Source organism: Typopeltis vanoorti, chromosome 14, assembly GCF_054136105.1.
Source record: "Typopeltis vanoorti isolate ZY-2024b chromosome 14, IOZ_Tvanoo_1.0, whole genome shotgun sequence".
Lineage (NCBI taxonomy): Eukaryota > Metazoa > Arthropoda > Arachnida > Uropygi > Thelyphonidae > Typopeltis > Typopeltis vanoorti.
In genome coordinates this window covers 82,610,163-82,626,846 of record NC_143562.1, presented here as the reverse complement: position 1 = coordinate 82,626,846, position 16,684 = coordinate 82,610,163, and the positions used below count along the sequence as shown (strand labels likewise).

The following is a 16,684-nucleotide window of genomic DNA, read 5'->3' as shown; positions in this document are numbered from 1 at the left end:
TCCAAACATGGATATAATTTCATATGCAAATTTGAGTATTTTTAAACCTGGCAGGTAAATATTTGTAAAATCCAGGCATGCCAACTTCACTGAATTTTGCCTTCAAATCTGAATTGCACTGGATCTCAATTACCTCCATTTGCATTTGATTAGGTACTGATTCAATATTTATTAAAAAAAAAAAATCGAAGAAAACTTGTCTTCCAAAAATTTAAAATCTGCAAACCTTGTTTCAAATTCAGTTCTAGGGTTAAAATTTTTTTCTGTGGATTTTTGATACGATGTAGTTTCACTTAAACTTGATTTCTTCATGTCGCATGTCAGAAAGTGCGTTAAATCTTCATTTTTCAACTGCTTTTCCCAAAGAACTAGTTTACATTTGAATGCCTTAACTTGGTCAGACATGTTTGTAATGATCTGATTTTTTCCTTGCAGTTTTAAATTTAAATCATAAGTATTTTGTTATATCAACCATAAAGGATAAATCTTGCAACCACACTGTGTCAAAAAACAGGCTTGTCTTGATTTTTAGTTATTAAGAACTGACATATTTCTTCTTTCAAGTCCAAGAATTGTTTAAAGAATCTTGGAGCAAGATAGCCAACGTACCTCGGTATAGTAGGACAAACCAGAATATTCGCTGTCTAATTCACTTAAGAAAGCAGAGAAATGTCGCTGATTTAAGCCTCGAGATTTTATGAAATTATGATTTTTTTGATAGATGTCAACACATTTTCTATGTTTATTACTTTTGCGCATAATACTTCTTGATGTATAATGCAATGCATATGATGAATCTTGGATCCGTCATAAATTTCACTTTGTTTTTTTTTTTTGCAGTAATGCCACGAAACTCCATTGCCTGACTTAGTTGTGAGCTCTTTGTCTGTAAATGAATTCAAGAAGAGATATGACAGATATTGTTTTGCTAGTTTGGGTCTCCCACGATGAGTCTACTGACTCCATGGAGATACCCGTAATAATAATAACTATTGTTCTTTCTGGTCATAGAAGGAGCTTCATCTGCAGCTACAAAAGTTAATTTCGACAGAGGTAGATTGTATTTTTGCAAAAGTTCGAAAACACAATTAAATATATCTTGTCCTGTACTAGTCTTATGCAATGGTACTAGTTCCAGTAATTCCTCAAAAATGTTGAAATCCATGTCGCAAGCACAAAGAAACACAGCTAATTGAGCTACGCCCCCCAATGTCCGTACTCGTCACAGACAATGGAAAAAGCTTCGAAACTAGATGATTTTGCTTTGATCTGAACACTTAAATTGTCGGCCAAATCAGTAATTCTTTCTGCAACTGTATTTCGAGACAAAGAGATTGTTTGAAAATCCTTCATATTTTCAGGACAAATAATTTCTGCAGCTTTAATTAGATATTCCTTAATGAAATCACCTTCAGTAAAAGGTTTCGAGTGTTTAGCTATCAACTCCGACAAGACGTAGCTTGCATGCACCGCCACTTCACTTTCTGGTGATACTTTAGTAAACATGAACTGCTGTTTTTTCAGTCCCGATTTGAGCTCTTTCAACTTTTCTTGTCTCATTAATCCCTCGCAATTATCATATTTTGATTTATGTTGTTCATAGTGACGATTAATGTTGTATAACTTTGGTACACTGATAACATTATTACATATTAAACAGATTATTTTATTTTTTTACTTAACAGCAAAAATACTCCAATTCCCACTTTTCTTGGAAATTTCAATGTTCATCAGCAATTTTTCGTTTATTACTATCACTTGATTTCGATAGAGACATGCTGAATATTTTAATAAAATCTGATATTTTTTCTTGAACATCAACTTACCAGACACTAAATAACTGCACAAATTAATAAGTGTAATGTAAATAAACTTTTTTTTCTTGTTCACTGAAAGCAAAATATTTCCTGTTACGCACACCAAACAAGACTGACGACTAGACGTGGGCATGGCACTAGCACGTGATAGTAGGTATATAATCGGCTGGTAGAAATAGTGAGGGAAATGTGTGTAAAGGAAATGCATGCAACACAGCTATATGTAGTAATTACTTTCATTGGCAAATGTTTGGTTGGGCCGCAAAAAATATTCGTCACGGGTTACATGCGGCCCGTAAGTTTGATACCCATGCAGTAAATGAATGAATCTGTTTTTGTGTAACAAAAAGTCCGCAAACAGATCTTTATTTTTTGATGAATGTGCATTATTGGATAAAGAATACTTTAATTTGACTTATCAAATACACAAGTCCAGTTTATTGTGAACTTTAACATCTTGGCTGAAAGTTGGGTATTCATCTAAAATACTGACAATTACAGGTAACATAAAATTAATTCCATACTGGGAAGCAAGGATAAGATAAAGAAATGGTTATTATGCTTCATAAGAAAATACAGATGTAAAATGGAATAATTCTGTGGACAGATCAAGAAAGTATAATGAACTAAATATATTCTAAAGAATTAATTACTATACAAACTGCAATTTATTTCAAAAGGTTAAATTATTAAATAAAATATAAAATAAATTACCATTTAGTACACATTATTATATATAATTATTAATAATTTTATTACTAAATATAAAGTAATATATTTTATTAACAAAGGATGGATGAGCTGAATAAATCCAAGTTCAGGGCATGCACCATGTGTTCTCTCTCTTCTGATGAAATTTCAGTTAAAATCAAAAACTTCATTATCTTATACTGAATCTCTTGAGGCCCGTCCCTCCCATCCCCATCAGATATTCATATTCTCCTCGAGCTACCATTCAGATCTCAACTTGGGCCTGTTATTTTTGTTTCTGCTTTCTAATTAGAATTGCACAGTATCCATAATAACTGGACGATACATGGCAGAAGACATTACAGACAGCTGAAAAGGTCATAGCATTAGATGATCTGATTGCAACTGTAATGGCATCTCTGCCCCTGGTTGGAGAGAGAGTGACCATGTTTTTGACTTGAAGGATGAACAGACACGTGGGATCAAAGAGAAAGGAATTTATGTGGAATTATAAGGCAGATGATTACTTATTTATTTATTCTTATGGCAAAAGGAATACAGAACAACTACAGGTCAATGTCCAGTCTGGAAAGACAACCCAAGGCCTCACCTGTCACCTTGTGGATGTGCTGTAGGCCACTACCGTGAAATTGGCACCTTAGGCAGTCGTTCAAAATATGAGTAATCGTCTGAACCACTGGAGAACAATCACAATAAGGGTGGTCTAACAGCTCAAATCTTCCTAGGAAGAGCAAAACCAGGCTGTAGAGCACAGGGATCTTCTACCAGGAAGCCGTTTGTTGGACCAGTATTCTCTCCACATGTCAGGTTTTGATGGCAAGGCAGCTGAAGAGAGTTCACCTATGGACCAGAGAGGCTTTCTAGATTTTAGGTGAAGACTAGGTGGATTTATGAGAGTCTGGTGCAGGGGCAGGAGTGGGTTGTTCATTGTTTTATTAAATTCTTCAATCGAGGCTTGTCTTCTCCGTATGTTTGGCAATGTTAGATAGGACAGGCAGCCAGGAGAGAGAGAGGGTGCTTCTCACTGTCCCACTAATTGTGTGCATGGTAGAGTTTAGCTGGGTGTCTATAATGTTAGTGTGCACTTCTTTCTCAGACAGGGGAACAATATTCTGCTGCAGAGAATGTGAGGGCTAGTGCAGACGACCTTAGTACCTGTACCACAACCCCAGGTTGTTCCAGCAAGCCTTCAAATGATATTGTTTCTCGTTTTAATTTTGTTGGACAGGTTGGTGATGTGCCTTTTATAGGTTAGGCTTATCTCCAGGTGCACTCCGAGTTCTACCATTTTTTCACAGAGAGAAAAGTTGAGGTGTCGATTTGCCTCTGATCTGTTCAGGTGAAATACTGTGGACACAGTTTTTGTTGGATTTGGCTTCAAGTACCACTGCTTGAAGTACTCTTCCAGGATGTTCAGGTCTGTGCTCAAGGTTGATTCCAGGTTGGCAAAGGAGGTAGATTGAGGTAGGATCGCTAGGTCATCAACGTACATATACTTGTTTGAGCTAGTATGTGGTAAGTCGTACATGTAGATGTTAAAAAGTAAAGATGATTATAATAACCTTAGATATATCAGCTTGGGGCAGTTCTTTGGATAAGGGACTGGAAGGATGAGATTATCAATATTCATCAGTATAAGAACACAATTTGATGTGAAGCGGATGACAAAACAATATCAAATGGGAACTGCAAATGAAAAAAAAAAAAAAAAAGATCATGGAAGAGATAAGGAGAGGAGTGGAGAACAGATGCATGAAGAATATAAGACTCAAGTCAGAGGAGCAACTAATATGGTAAGGAAGGCAAAATTTGAATATGAGAAGAGATTAGTCGTGAGATCCAAGGTAAATCTTAAGGAAGTCTTTCCTTATGTGGCCAGTAAAAAGGAGGAATGACTGTAGAAGAATGACACTGTTGAGCAAAGATGGAAATTGAGTGACTGATGTAGAGATCATAGTAGAGTTGTTTAATGAACACTTCGTTGGTTCATTAGTATACAGGTAACTCTCGTATAACACTGTCTACAAATTATAGTAACCCTTTATCTTTTCATATATTTTTCACCGTGTGAATTAAAAATCAAATTTTATATTCGTTAAATTTGCACCTGCCCATATCCCGCATGTAGTTATGAGTGGCGATTAGGGGAAATTCCCTTTAGCACGCATGTACATCAATTGTTTACCATATAGTGTTTATTGTTGAAAGCTGTCTTTGTTTTCTGCCAGAAAGCACATTAAAAATCATAAGTGTTAATCTCAAACTGAGCACTTTATTTTCTGGTGAGTTATATACATAATTAATATGTAATGCTTTTTTTACGTAAAAAAGCAATTTTTATAGTAATGGCCACTTAGAGGGCTTTTGCAATATGATTGAAAACGAAATTAGTGAATTAATTGATGCAAAAACAGATTTAAATGAAGAGGAGCTGGTACAATTAATTCAGTTGTTTGCAGATGACATGAAGCTGAGAAGAGTTATTAGTAATTCTGCAGATGTGGTAGCAGTGCAAGAGGATTTGAATAAACTGAAGAGACAGGCAAATGAATAGGGCTAAGTTTAATTCACCTAAATGTAAAGTCTTGAAGTGTGGCATAATCAATGGGAGGCTGTATGCTTTAGAGGAACTGTACTGGAGGAAGCAAAGGATCTTGGGATGGTGATTGATAAAAACCTGAAGTTCAGGGGACATATTGCAAGAGAGGTGAAGGTAGCTTGAACTGCTGCAATACTGAGAGGGATGCTAACCATCAGATATAGAAGAAGATCCCATTGTATAAAGTCCTGATCAGACCACATCTGGATTACTATGCTCAGAGTTGGTTCCCAGGATTTGAAAGGGATAAATTAACCTTGGAAAGCATACAGGGACAGATAAACTATATCAGGACTGTACAATGTTAGTTATTGAGGATAGACTGAGGGAATGTGGACTGCAAAGTTTGGTAGGTAGAAGGAGAGGTGATATGATTGAACTCCCTCTCATTGGGGAGTTGTTTCATATGGTAGAACAAGGGGAAGGAGCAAGAACAAAGACCCATCCCTGGAAGTTGTGAGCAAGAGAGTGAGGAGTGGTTTCTTTGCATGGAGGGTGGTTGAACAGTGGAATGGATTGCCTGATAGGGTGGTGAGAGCACAAAGAATTCAAGGAGTGGTTAGAGTGCTCATCCTAGATAAGACCTATTTAAGATGGGCATTCCACAACGAGTCTTGGTACTCCATGGAAGTTTTGAATAATAATATCTTTCATGTTGAGTTTCTGGAAGTACTACATATAGTAAGAATGAAAAAAAAAAAATTATTTCATAAATACTTATATGCCAACATTTTGTGACATCCTGAATGATGTACTCTCAACAAAGAGAAGGTAAAAAAACCTACAAACAAGGATATGCAAAGAAGCTGGAAGCAAGAGTTAAGTGCCTGCAGTGATCCATGACAATGATGGGGGGGGGCAGTGCTCCAAAATCGCAAGGGATAACACCCTTAGTTCTGATGCAGTTATTAGGGTTCTATAATACATGAACAGCTTCCAAACATATTTGTTTGTGTAGTAGTAAAGCACGTTGTGCTAATCCACTTTCTGGTTGTCCGTACTAAATGTATTTATTTATTTCTGACTAAGACAGTAGCAGTCTATCCATAATACTGAATACGACATTAGCATGAGATACTGTAGACAACTGAAAAGGAAAAAGTTGCTCAACAGTCTTTGATCTGTCTCAAGAAGGTAGAAATTAGCATGAGATACTGTAGACAACTGAAAAGGAAAAAGCTGCTCAACAGTCTTTGATCTGTCTCAAGAAGGTAGAACCTTTGAGTTGTTTGTAGACTGTTATATAACCTCTGCTGTTTAAGGAAGTGATGCAATCTATTAGTTGTACATTTGATGAATGACTGAAATATGGTGCATAAATTATCTGGTTTAAGAGATTTATTATTTTTTTAAGGAGTTGGCCAAAGTTTTTTTGTTGCATGTTTTGTTCAAATGATGTTGTTCAAATGTGCAATACTTTCACTGAGAATGGAATGCAATTTGCTCTACCCTGGAGGCTAAAGGTTTGATAATTCCTCGGTTTCAGAATAGGGTGGTGATGTAAAGCAGTAATTTGTCTCCAGCTTCCTTGCACATGATTGTCCTTGCTCTGCCCAAGCATGTAAATATTTCAGTTTATAAAGTTTCAGTTCTTCCAGAAACTTTAACATGAGTGAATATAAGTTATGAAAATGAATATGAAAATTCAGCTTCTTTGTATATAAATCTTTTTCTTTTATTTTATGCCCAGTAGGTAAAGTTCATTTCTGAAACTTTCAGACTTGTTTAAGGTGACTGAGAGATTATAAAAATAAGTTCCTTGACATAGTTTACCTTGATACTACACTTTTGCATGTGTTGTTCTAGTGTGACTGCCTGCAGGATGAAAAATTTTGCCACTTCCATGTGAGAGTGTAAGGGTTTCACATTCCTCTTAGATGAGATTTGAATCCAGGTCTTTTTTCAACCAAAGAGTATTGGCAATACCAAATGAGTTATAGAGGCTCAACTCATCTCACAATAATGCCAAACTATTTTAGTTTTCAGTTTAGAGATCAGGCAGAAATTTGGAATACCATGTTTATTTGAAAGTTATTTTTCATAAGCAAAATCTTGTCTGGTCCATAAATTACTGGCCAGAAGTTTCAACCTGGCAGTGAAAATTATTAAAAGAAAATATTTACTATCCTATTAAGGTTCACTCAACCAACAACATATTTATCATATTGACCCTTAAAATACAGTGAACACTCACTGTATTCACAACACAGTGTAGTAAGTGTGGTAATGTGTTCCATTTACCCACAATTCTCCATGTAAAAAACCCACTTATACCAATATGTAGGCTTCTGTGGAGCGAGGACATAATACAATTATGTTGTAAGTATTCTTGCCACATAAAATAGCTGGAATTTGAAATAATTATTTTAATTACTCACCTAGTATCACTAAATTCATGTTTCACAGCACTATCCTGTCAAAGGATGGTTACAACTGAACACTGGTCAACAAAATTCTATGTCAACCTCCCAGACAGATGAATGAACATAAACAACATTTCAGAGCAATAGTGATTCTCTTCTATACACAGTCAGTCACATAAGATATCAAAAGCTACTATGACAACAGAGTATACCTGGTGGTGAAAAATTAAAAGAAAATATTTATCATCCTATCACATCAACCTCCATGGAGTCAGCAGACTCATAACCTCCCATAAAGTCTCATTATGGAAGGTTAAAGTAAATGATCTCATTGAAGAGCTAGGTTGCTTTCTATCCCTTCAATGAGATCTCTAATTTCCTGAAACCTCCAAACCCACTTCACTACCCACTTAAACCTGGTGTCTACAAGCTTAACTATACCTGTGGGTTGTACTACATTGGATGGACAGACAGACAGAGAGATGCAAGTCTGAAAAAATCAAGGATGTGGAGAATGAAAGAAATACAAATTAGGACTGGCAGCATGTACAGCCAAAATCTAACATCAAGTAAACTGGCAACAAACTGAAATGCTCTGCATATATTACAAATTCTTCTCATTCAAGGAGTCAGCTAAAATGATAACATCCTCAATAGCACAACAAGAAACAAGGGATAATTTTCAATCAAATTTGATCTTTTCTTGTTAAACACAAGATGCATGTGATTGCCAGTAGTTCACAGAAGACCACAAACCATCAAATACCTTCAGAGCACATGTATTCTTTCCATTGTTATTCTGGTCTTAAAATATTTCATAGTGAACGTTACCTGTTTGGGATCTGATTTCTGTTTTCATTTTAGTTTATTCATTTATTTATAAAAACATAAAAGAATTATAAAAAATGATCAAAATATATATTTAATATTAATATATTTAAAAAATTTATAAAAACAGAAAAGAAAAGAGATGATAGTTCTTGCGGAAACTAACAATTTAAGTAGCGACAAATATAGTATGAGAGTGGATATGAAAGATCTGTTGGAAGAAGTGAGAAAGAAATGTGAGAGTAAAAATTGTAGGTTTGTTACCCAGATACAATAGTACCACAGTAAGGAGGGCAATGATAGCAAATGATTCCATGTGCAGGCTGTGTAGAAGAAATGGATGCAAGTTTTTAAATGTGTGGAGGAGTATGTTTGATGGCAGAAAAGATTTGTACAAGAGGGACACAGCATGCACTTGAATTCATTTGGCATCAGGAGCCTAGAAAAATTACTTACTGGTATAAGACCTAATGCAGAGAGTTAGAGAAACTAGATCATCAAGAAAGGAATGGAGAAAATGTGTGTGAAAGTTCAGTTATGGTATGCAAACGTGATAAAGATATGAATGGCTTTGAACATGGTTATGCATCTAGCAAAAGGGGTAGAAATATATGCTTTGGGTTTGAACCTTTTGAGTATGTGCGAGGAGGGAAAAGAAAAAGTTCTACAACAAGGCCAAATAGATGGCATATCTAAATATAAGAATAAGCTAGGAGATAATTTGTTATGTTTATACACAAATGCCAGGAGCATCAAAAACAAAGGAGTTGAGTTCTTTGCTTTATTGAATACGATGTGGCCTAAGATTGTTGGCATTAGTGAAACCTGGCTATCAGAATCAGATTTGGTAACTGGGATCGAGTGTAATGGGTATACTATTTTTAGGAATGACAGAAGAGTTAGGAGAGGTGGGGGCAGGGAGTACTACTAATGACAGACAACTTAAGTCCAATTAGGGTAGAAATGCAAGAAATATCCCATGTAGCAGTGAGTTTGAGGCTATCTGGTGTGAAGTAGAGGCTAACAAAATGAAATACATGGTGGGTGTTGCTACAGACTTCATGGCTCAGTTGCAGGGGATGAAGAAATGCATTTGCCAATTTAGCTTTATGAATACTAAGTGAGTAATCATTATGGGTGACCTTAATCATCCAGACATTGAGTAGAAGAGAAACCTCACGATACGAATGAGGAGGAATTTATTGAATCATTATGAGACAATTTTCTCAAGCATGCAAAAGAAGAAACTCAAGGTCAAAGAATGTTAGATTGTTCATAGCATCAGAAGGGAGGTCTGCTAAGAATATGACTATTTTACCACCAGTTGATGACAGTGATCATGCTGTGCATTCTTGGGAAGTGTCTAATTATATTGATGTTCCCATTAGAACAGGTTACATGCTGAACTACAAAGCTGGAAATTATCAACTTTGAAGAATATTATCTTTGGTCCCATGGTATCAGTTACTGAATGGGAAAAATGTCGGTAGACTCAACCTCCCATAAAGTCTCATTATGGGAGGTTGAGTGAATGATCTCATTGATGGGAAAAGAATGCAACCTTCTATCCCCTCAATGAGATTTCTAATGCATGGGAATCTTTGAAAAAAGTGCTTAAATGAGGCAATATCTGAATGTATCCTTAGTGTTCAAAGAATAAATAGGTTGGGAGTGAAATGGATGTGCAACCTTATTAAGCAAGAGATCCACAAGAAGATGATGTGATAAGAACATCGTGAGAGTGACAAGAGTTATGAAATATATAAGGTGAGGCCAGAAAAGTAATGAGTATTGTGAAGAAAGTTAAATTGGAGTATGAAAAGAAATTGGCTATGCAGGCTAAAGGCAATCCAAAGGAATTTTACCGTTATGCTGCAAGCAAAAGAAAGAATGAATGTGAAACAATAACTTAATTGAACGCAGATGATGCTCTAGTGTCAGAAGATAATGAGATGGTTCAATTAATGAGTAATCACTTTGCTAAGATATATCAACCAAGTGTGTGTAACATGGTGCACAGTACTACTGCTACATTGGATGCAGAGTTAGAGGTGCAGGAAAATGAGGTTGAAGAGCTGTTGCATAACCTGGATAAGAATTTGTCAATAGGGATAGATGGAATATCAGCATGTTTGCTAAAGGAATGTTCAGCCAATTTGGCTAGGCATTTCACATGTTTTTATAACTTCAGTCTCAGCTCAGGAATAGTACCACAGGAATGGAAGATATGTATGATAGCTCCATTGTACAAGGGTAGTGCAAAAACTGATGTGTCTAACCACCAACCTATCAGTATCTCTGGTGTGGTTTTAGAGAAGTTGTTAAGAACTTGCATACAGAAATGGGTAGACAAACAAGTTGTACTCTGCAAGGAGCAGCATGGATTTACTAAAGAAGGTCATGTTTTAGGATACCAATGAAAGTATACCACATGAAAAGCTGTTGCATAAACTGGGGAATATGGGATTGGAATATAAACTCTTGACTTGGATCAGTGGATGGTTGAAAGACATATCAAAAAATGTAGGAATCTGCCAGATTTAAGGTAACCAGTGGTGTACCTCATGGTTCAGGGATGGAAATTTGAGAAAACGAAAATGACTATCAGTTTAATATTAGTAAGTGTCAAGTTATGCACTTTTGCATGATGAGATTTCCAGCAGCATATATTAGCAAGGTTATGCTACAAGAAACTGACTAGGCTAGGGATCTTGGCATAATAGTGAATAGGAATTTGAAGTTCAAATATCACAAGTTGCAAATACAACTCAGAGGATAATTGCGATGTTGGAGCGAACCTTAACATATAATAATAAAGAAGTCATTTTGCCTCTTTATAAGGCCTTGATAAGACCACACCTGGATTATTTACACAGATTTGGTCTCCCAGGTACCAAGGAGATAAAGCTGTGGAAAAGGTGCAAAAAAGAGTTACAAAGATTATATGTGGAATATGGGATTTAAATTATGAGGACAGATTGAGAGGTGATTTGATAGAGCCTATAAACTTCTGAATGGGTGTTATAGGATATCGTCTGATGAAATTTTTTGTTATATGGAAGGTGGGGGGGGGGGGGGAACAGAGCCGCATCATGGAATTTAAGTTTGTTCACAGTCAAGAAATGGATAAGAACTAGATTTTTCTCTCACAGAGCAGTGAGTGAGAAGAATAGTTTGCTTTTAGGGGTAGTGAGTGCATCTAGTGTGAATAAATTTAAGACAAGGTATGACAGCTAGTTTGGGTGATTTATAGTCTCCCTGGAGGTCTCAGACAATATTTCTCATGATGATGTTTCACATCAATTCCACACAACTAGCTGAGCATATGAACTATTTTAAATTCCAACTGTTATGTGGAAAGAATACCAACAACACAACTGTATTTAATCTACCCCTTTCTTCTTCATCACACCCTTATACAACTTCTAAGGATAACCTCTTGTTCTTCCTCTCTATTCTTTTCATAATTCCTTCTGTATTAATCTAATAAAATCCCCTCACAAACTCAAGCATCTCCATCATATCTTTTATGAAAGTATGGAATAATTTACATTCCTTTATGTGAAGAAAGTTAAACTAGAGTATGAAAAGAAATTGGCTATGCAGGCTAAAGGCAATCCAAAGGAATTTTATCGTTATGCTGCAAGAAAGAATGAATGTGAAATAACTTAATTGAACACAGATGGTCTCAATAGCTTCCGGTATTGAAACCATGTTTTAAGATATGAGTTTAATAAAATATAACTTTACAAGTTTCATAAGTCATCAGAATTATATCGTCAGAGATATTAACAAAAAAGTTGTACAGAAAAGAGACTAGAAACAATTAATTATGCATATTAGAACTTCACAATATGGACAACACTTTTTTCATATTTCAAAACAAATATTAGGAACAACAAGGGCTTGTTCCCTCATCTCTAGTCTTGGCCAACCTCTTCATGGAAAGTTTAGAAACAAAATGCTATTTAAAACCATTACAAGAAACCAAAACTTCACTACATTAGAATGATGATATTTTCATTATTTAGTCAGGAACAATAGATAACAATTCATTTCAAGAACTATCTGAACAGCTTGCATCTCAATATAAAATTCACTCTTGAACTGGAAGATCACAATAAATTACTGTTTCTTGATATCCTTGTTTAAATAAATGAAGAAAAAAGAAAACCTACCACAACTGGAAGATTTTTACATGCTGCATTTCAAAACATAGGCATGATTAAAAAACATTACAAGATAGAGCATACAAGATGTGCAGTACATCACTTAATAGGAATGAACAGCTACACACTACCTGAGGCATAATCTTTCCCCTCAATGGTTATAAACCCAAAACAATCAACAAAATTCTTAATACACCTCCTACAACTGCTGTACTTAAACAAGATTTTAAGAATGCAATCATGCTACCTTACATGAAAAATGTTACACAAAGTGGCAAAGTTGCTCTGTGAGCACAACATTAAAGTGGCTTTTTTTTTACCATTGCATAAAATCTCCAAATTCTTGCATCTACCAAAACCTCCACAACATCTCATGAAAAAAAATAGGCATTTGAGATTCATTGCTGTTGTGGAATTTGCTATGTAGACCAAATGAGAAGGTCATGAGATAAGCATGTTTGAACATGTACGAGGCATTGAAAAAAAAGAAGACGGCATAAATCAGGCTTGGCATCCCATACAACTACCACAGGCCATCAAGTAGTTTCACAACAAGCAAAAATTCCTTATATTGGTCATAACTGTTTTACAATAAAGTTCAAGGGAGCCTCTGAAATGCTGCAGATTCTCACAAAATGTAACAAAAATCAAGGCTTATTCCTACACTAAGTTTGGACTGCATTCACTAAAAATCTAACTGCTAACCCAGGATACGATACACACAATGCTACAGAATGTGACAGCAGCAACTAGAATTGTTGCAACACATATATAGTAATTAATTTAATGTTTTTATTCTGGTTATTTATATGTACGAACTGTTAAGTTCTCATAACATCTAATGTGTGTAATTGTTTCTAGTCTCTCTTTTCTGTACAACTTTTTGCTATTACCCCCTGACAATGCAAGTCTGATGACTTACAAAAATTGTAAGGTTATATTTTCTTATACTCATTATTTAAAATAAAACATGTGTCTCAATACCAGAAGCTATCTACACAACTGCTAAACCACAAACTTATGCATTCATTATATTACTTTAACATGTCTCAATAGCCAACATCCTGATATCCTAGAGATCCTGATATTGCTTTAGTCCCTCATCTCTGGACCTTCTCCAATGTTTCCATATCATAATATACCAGATATTATTTATTTATATTATCTATTATTTTATGAGACAAGCAGACTTAAATGTTTCAAAAGATAAACCTTGTTTGTCTTGAAAAAAAAAGTTGAAGCTTTTTTTTTTTTTCGACTGTCTTCAATGTTTGCGATTTACATGTTGAATAACATTTCACTTACAAAAATTGCACCTTTCAAAATGCATGATATGCTCAATGGCCTGTAATGACTAAGTAACTGGCTTCTTTGAAACCTAATTAATGCTCTGAAAGAATGGTTAATCCTATCTGTATAGTATATTATGGATGTGAATTGCAGCCATAATACACTGTGCAGATACATAGTGGCTGTTACACTATTCTGACCAGTTTGCCTATTTTATAGGATGAAAGCATATCGAAACTTCGGCAGATGCTTTAAAGGAATATACAAAAAAAAACGTAAGAGAGCTTAGCTATGTGTAAAAGGAGCTAAACGAAAAGTCATGGAAGACTTCAGTAAGAATGTTCTAGATGTTTGTAAACACATCTAGTAGAAATCTCCAGGATTCTTTAACTAAAAATTATAGCAGTAAGAAGTATAGCATGAAAATCAACAATAAAAAGTTCAATAACAAGTTAATGCATATTTTCCTATGAAAATATGCAGAAACATTGGAAACTTCAGCTGCATTTTCAATAGGGAAACTATAGAACAAGTAAAATAACTATTTAGGCACAGTTTTTAGTGAAGATGGCAAATTAAATATAATATAAACAGAGTAAGTAAAGCTGGTATGGTGGGGAGCCAGGTGAATAGATTTATATAGAATAAGAGAAAATTCAGCCAACACACTAATAATTGTGCCTAAATAATTAATATAAATTCTCTTATATTATAAGAGCAAATAAGTACTATAATTGTGCTAATTTGGATGCCCACCAGGATTTCCATGCCTCTTGTGTATGGCCCCTGATTTCAGTTTCTGTTCTCTTGATTTAAATACCTGCTCTGACTGAATAACTGAAATAATGGCTTTCATTCCTTAACTAAGCTATCCAAGCCCTGGTTCTTCAAATAAGTATGCCAAAGCAGTTCAAGATAAAAGATGCAGCATACTTTAAATGGCCGAAGCCAAAAACCTCTACCTTTGCACTTCACCTACACTACAATATCTGTAAAAATACATTAAACAAATCAAAAGCAGACCATCAGTACCAAAAAAAAATGCAAGGAATTTGCTTTTGGCATTATTTGTCTGCTCCTCAAAGTTGAGCCTTGCTAAGGCCTTTGGTGCAACTTCTACCCTTACTAACCCACACCACTCTCACATTCAGGCAATACATAACAGCATTATCACCTAAAGATAAAACCTGACCTTCTTAGCATCACTTCACCATCTCTTTCCACTTTACAGCAAACAATTCACTGCTTATCTCTTCTGATATTTCACCAGAAAAGCATCAAAAAATGCCTCAATCCAGATATGAAGTCTTATAAGTCCAGATACTATACCTTCAACTATGCTATGAACTTATGATCTAAATTAACACTCATCCTGTATTATCTATACAAGTTGTCACACTTATCTAGCAGCATGGAAGCAGACCTAATTAGCCTTTCCCAAAAGGAAAAATAAAACCAGCTATAAACTGTCATCCCATTGCCCTCCCTCAATACTCTTAAAAATAATGGAGTGTCATTAACAGCCAATTTATTCTCTACCTTAAGGACCAACCACCATATGAATTCCAAAACTCTCACTACAGCAAACCTCATGGCCAATTTTACCCTTTTGGATATAAGCCACAGAAAAGGTATTAAAACTCGTGGTCACTCGATATTTCTAGAGCATCTGATCAAGTCTAGTATAGAAGTCTTTGTAACCAAAGGCTATGGTTTCTCTCCTGCCTTTTGTGATTAGGTTGCCAGTTTCCTCTCTAGTTGTTCAATATATGTCATGGATGGTTTCAACTCAGATTTCTCTGTTGATGACAGGGTATCCAGGGCTCTGTGATTTCACCTATACTCTTCCTCCTATACCTTCATAATCTTGTTCTGCTAACCTCAAATCTTTTCCACAGTTCCCAATGGTAGTATACTCCATTCCTCTTCTTCATTCAAGAAGCTCTGCAGTGTTCAAATGATTTGAGCTTCCTCCATAACCAGTGTCTTAAACACTGACCTCTTCACCATTCTCCAGTGAGGTGAAGAAACCTAGTGACTGTCACTAACCAAAACACAGTCTTATTTTAATTTTCTCTTCTGGGCTGATTTTCACATTTAGCCTATCCTTAAGCACGACATCCATAGCCTCCTCAGCTTCAAAAAAACTTGCCATCCTCTTTTGTTCACAACACTACTCTTATAAAAGATTAGAATCGTGCAGACAAATCTAAAATCAGCCCGACCTTAGAATACTGTTCTCACATTTTGGGCTGTACAACAAAAGAATGTGCTCAATGCTATCCAGAAAAGGGCAATCCATTTAACAGAGAATCCTCTCTCACAGACACAGATTCCCTCCAACTGCTTTCTTAAACACTAAACACTGTTTCTGCATTCTATCTTTTTTAAGATAATTGTTGTCTACTGAACTGGACATCATTCCTCCACTTTCCTCTAATCACAGAATATGAGCAGTTACTTATCAACAACCACTAGTTTTCAGCTCCAAACTTATTGCACCAACTTCTCATCCTCTTCTTTCATTTCACCTGCCTCCTGTTCTTTGGAACAGTCTTCCACCATAGCATCCCCAATGAATACATCCTCTTAATTCTTCAAAAAAACTTAAGAGATTCCTTCTTTCTCCCTGATTACTTGCCCCCAAGTAGTACTACTATGTTATAGGTTTTGCGACCACCTGTACATGGAGTTGACAAAAGAATGTAGCATTATCCTTGTAACTGTATTATGGAAGTACTTTGAGTTGTAAATTATGCCTATCAACTGTGCATGTTCCTTTTTTACAAAGAGAAAAGCCTAGAAATGTCAGCACAATTATTTAAAGAATGATATATATGTTTTAATAAAACAGAATAGTTTAATATATTAGTTGGTACTTAAAAGCCATTACTATTCACATAGCCT

At 35.4% G+C, this 16,684-nt stretch overlaps 2 protein-coding genes across 4 annotated transcripts in view; one reads left to right on the top strand and one right to left on the bottom strand.

The window, feature by feature from the left end:
• LOC150099711 (uncharacterized) overlaps positions 1-16,684 on the bottom strand; it is a 346,327-nt gene that overhangs the window by 13,087 nt on the left and 316,556 nt on the right. The gene's annotated exons all lie outside the window — the stretch shown is intronic.
• The window catches only part of LOC150099712 (uncharacterized), a 140,510-nt gene that overhangs the window by 101,257 nt on the left and 22,569 nt on the right, over positions 1-16,684 (top strand). The window lies entirely within an intron of this gene.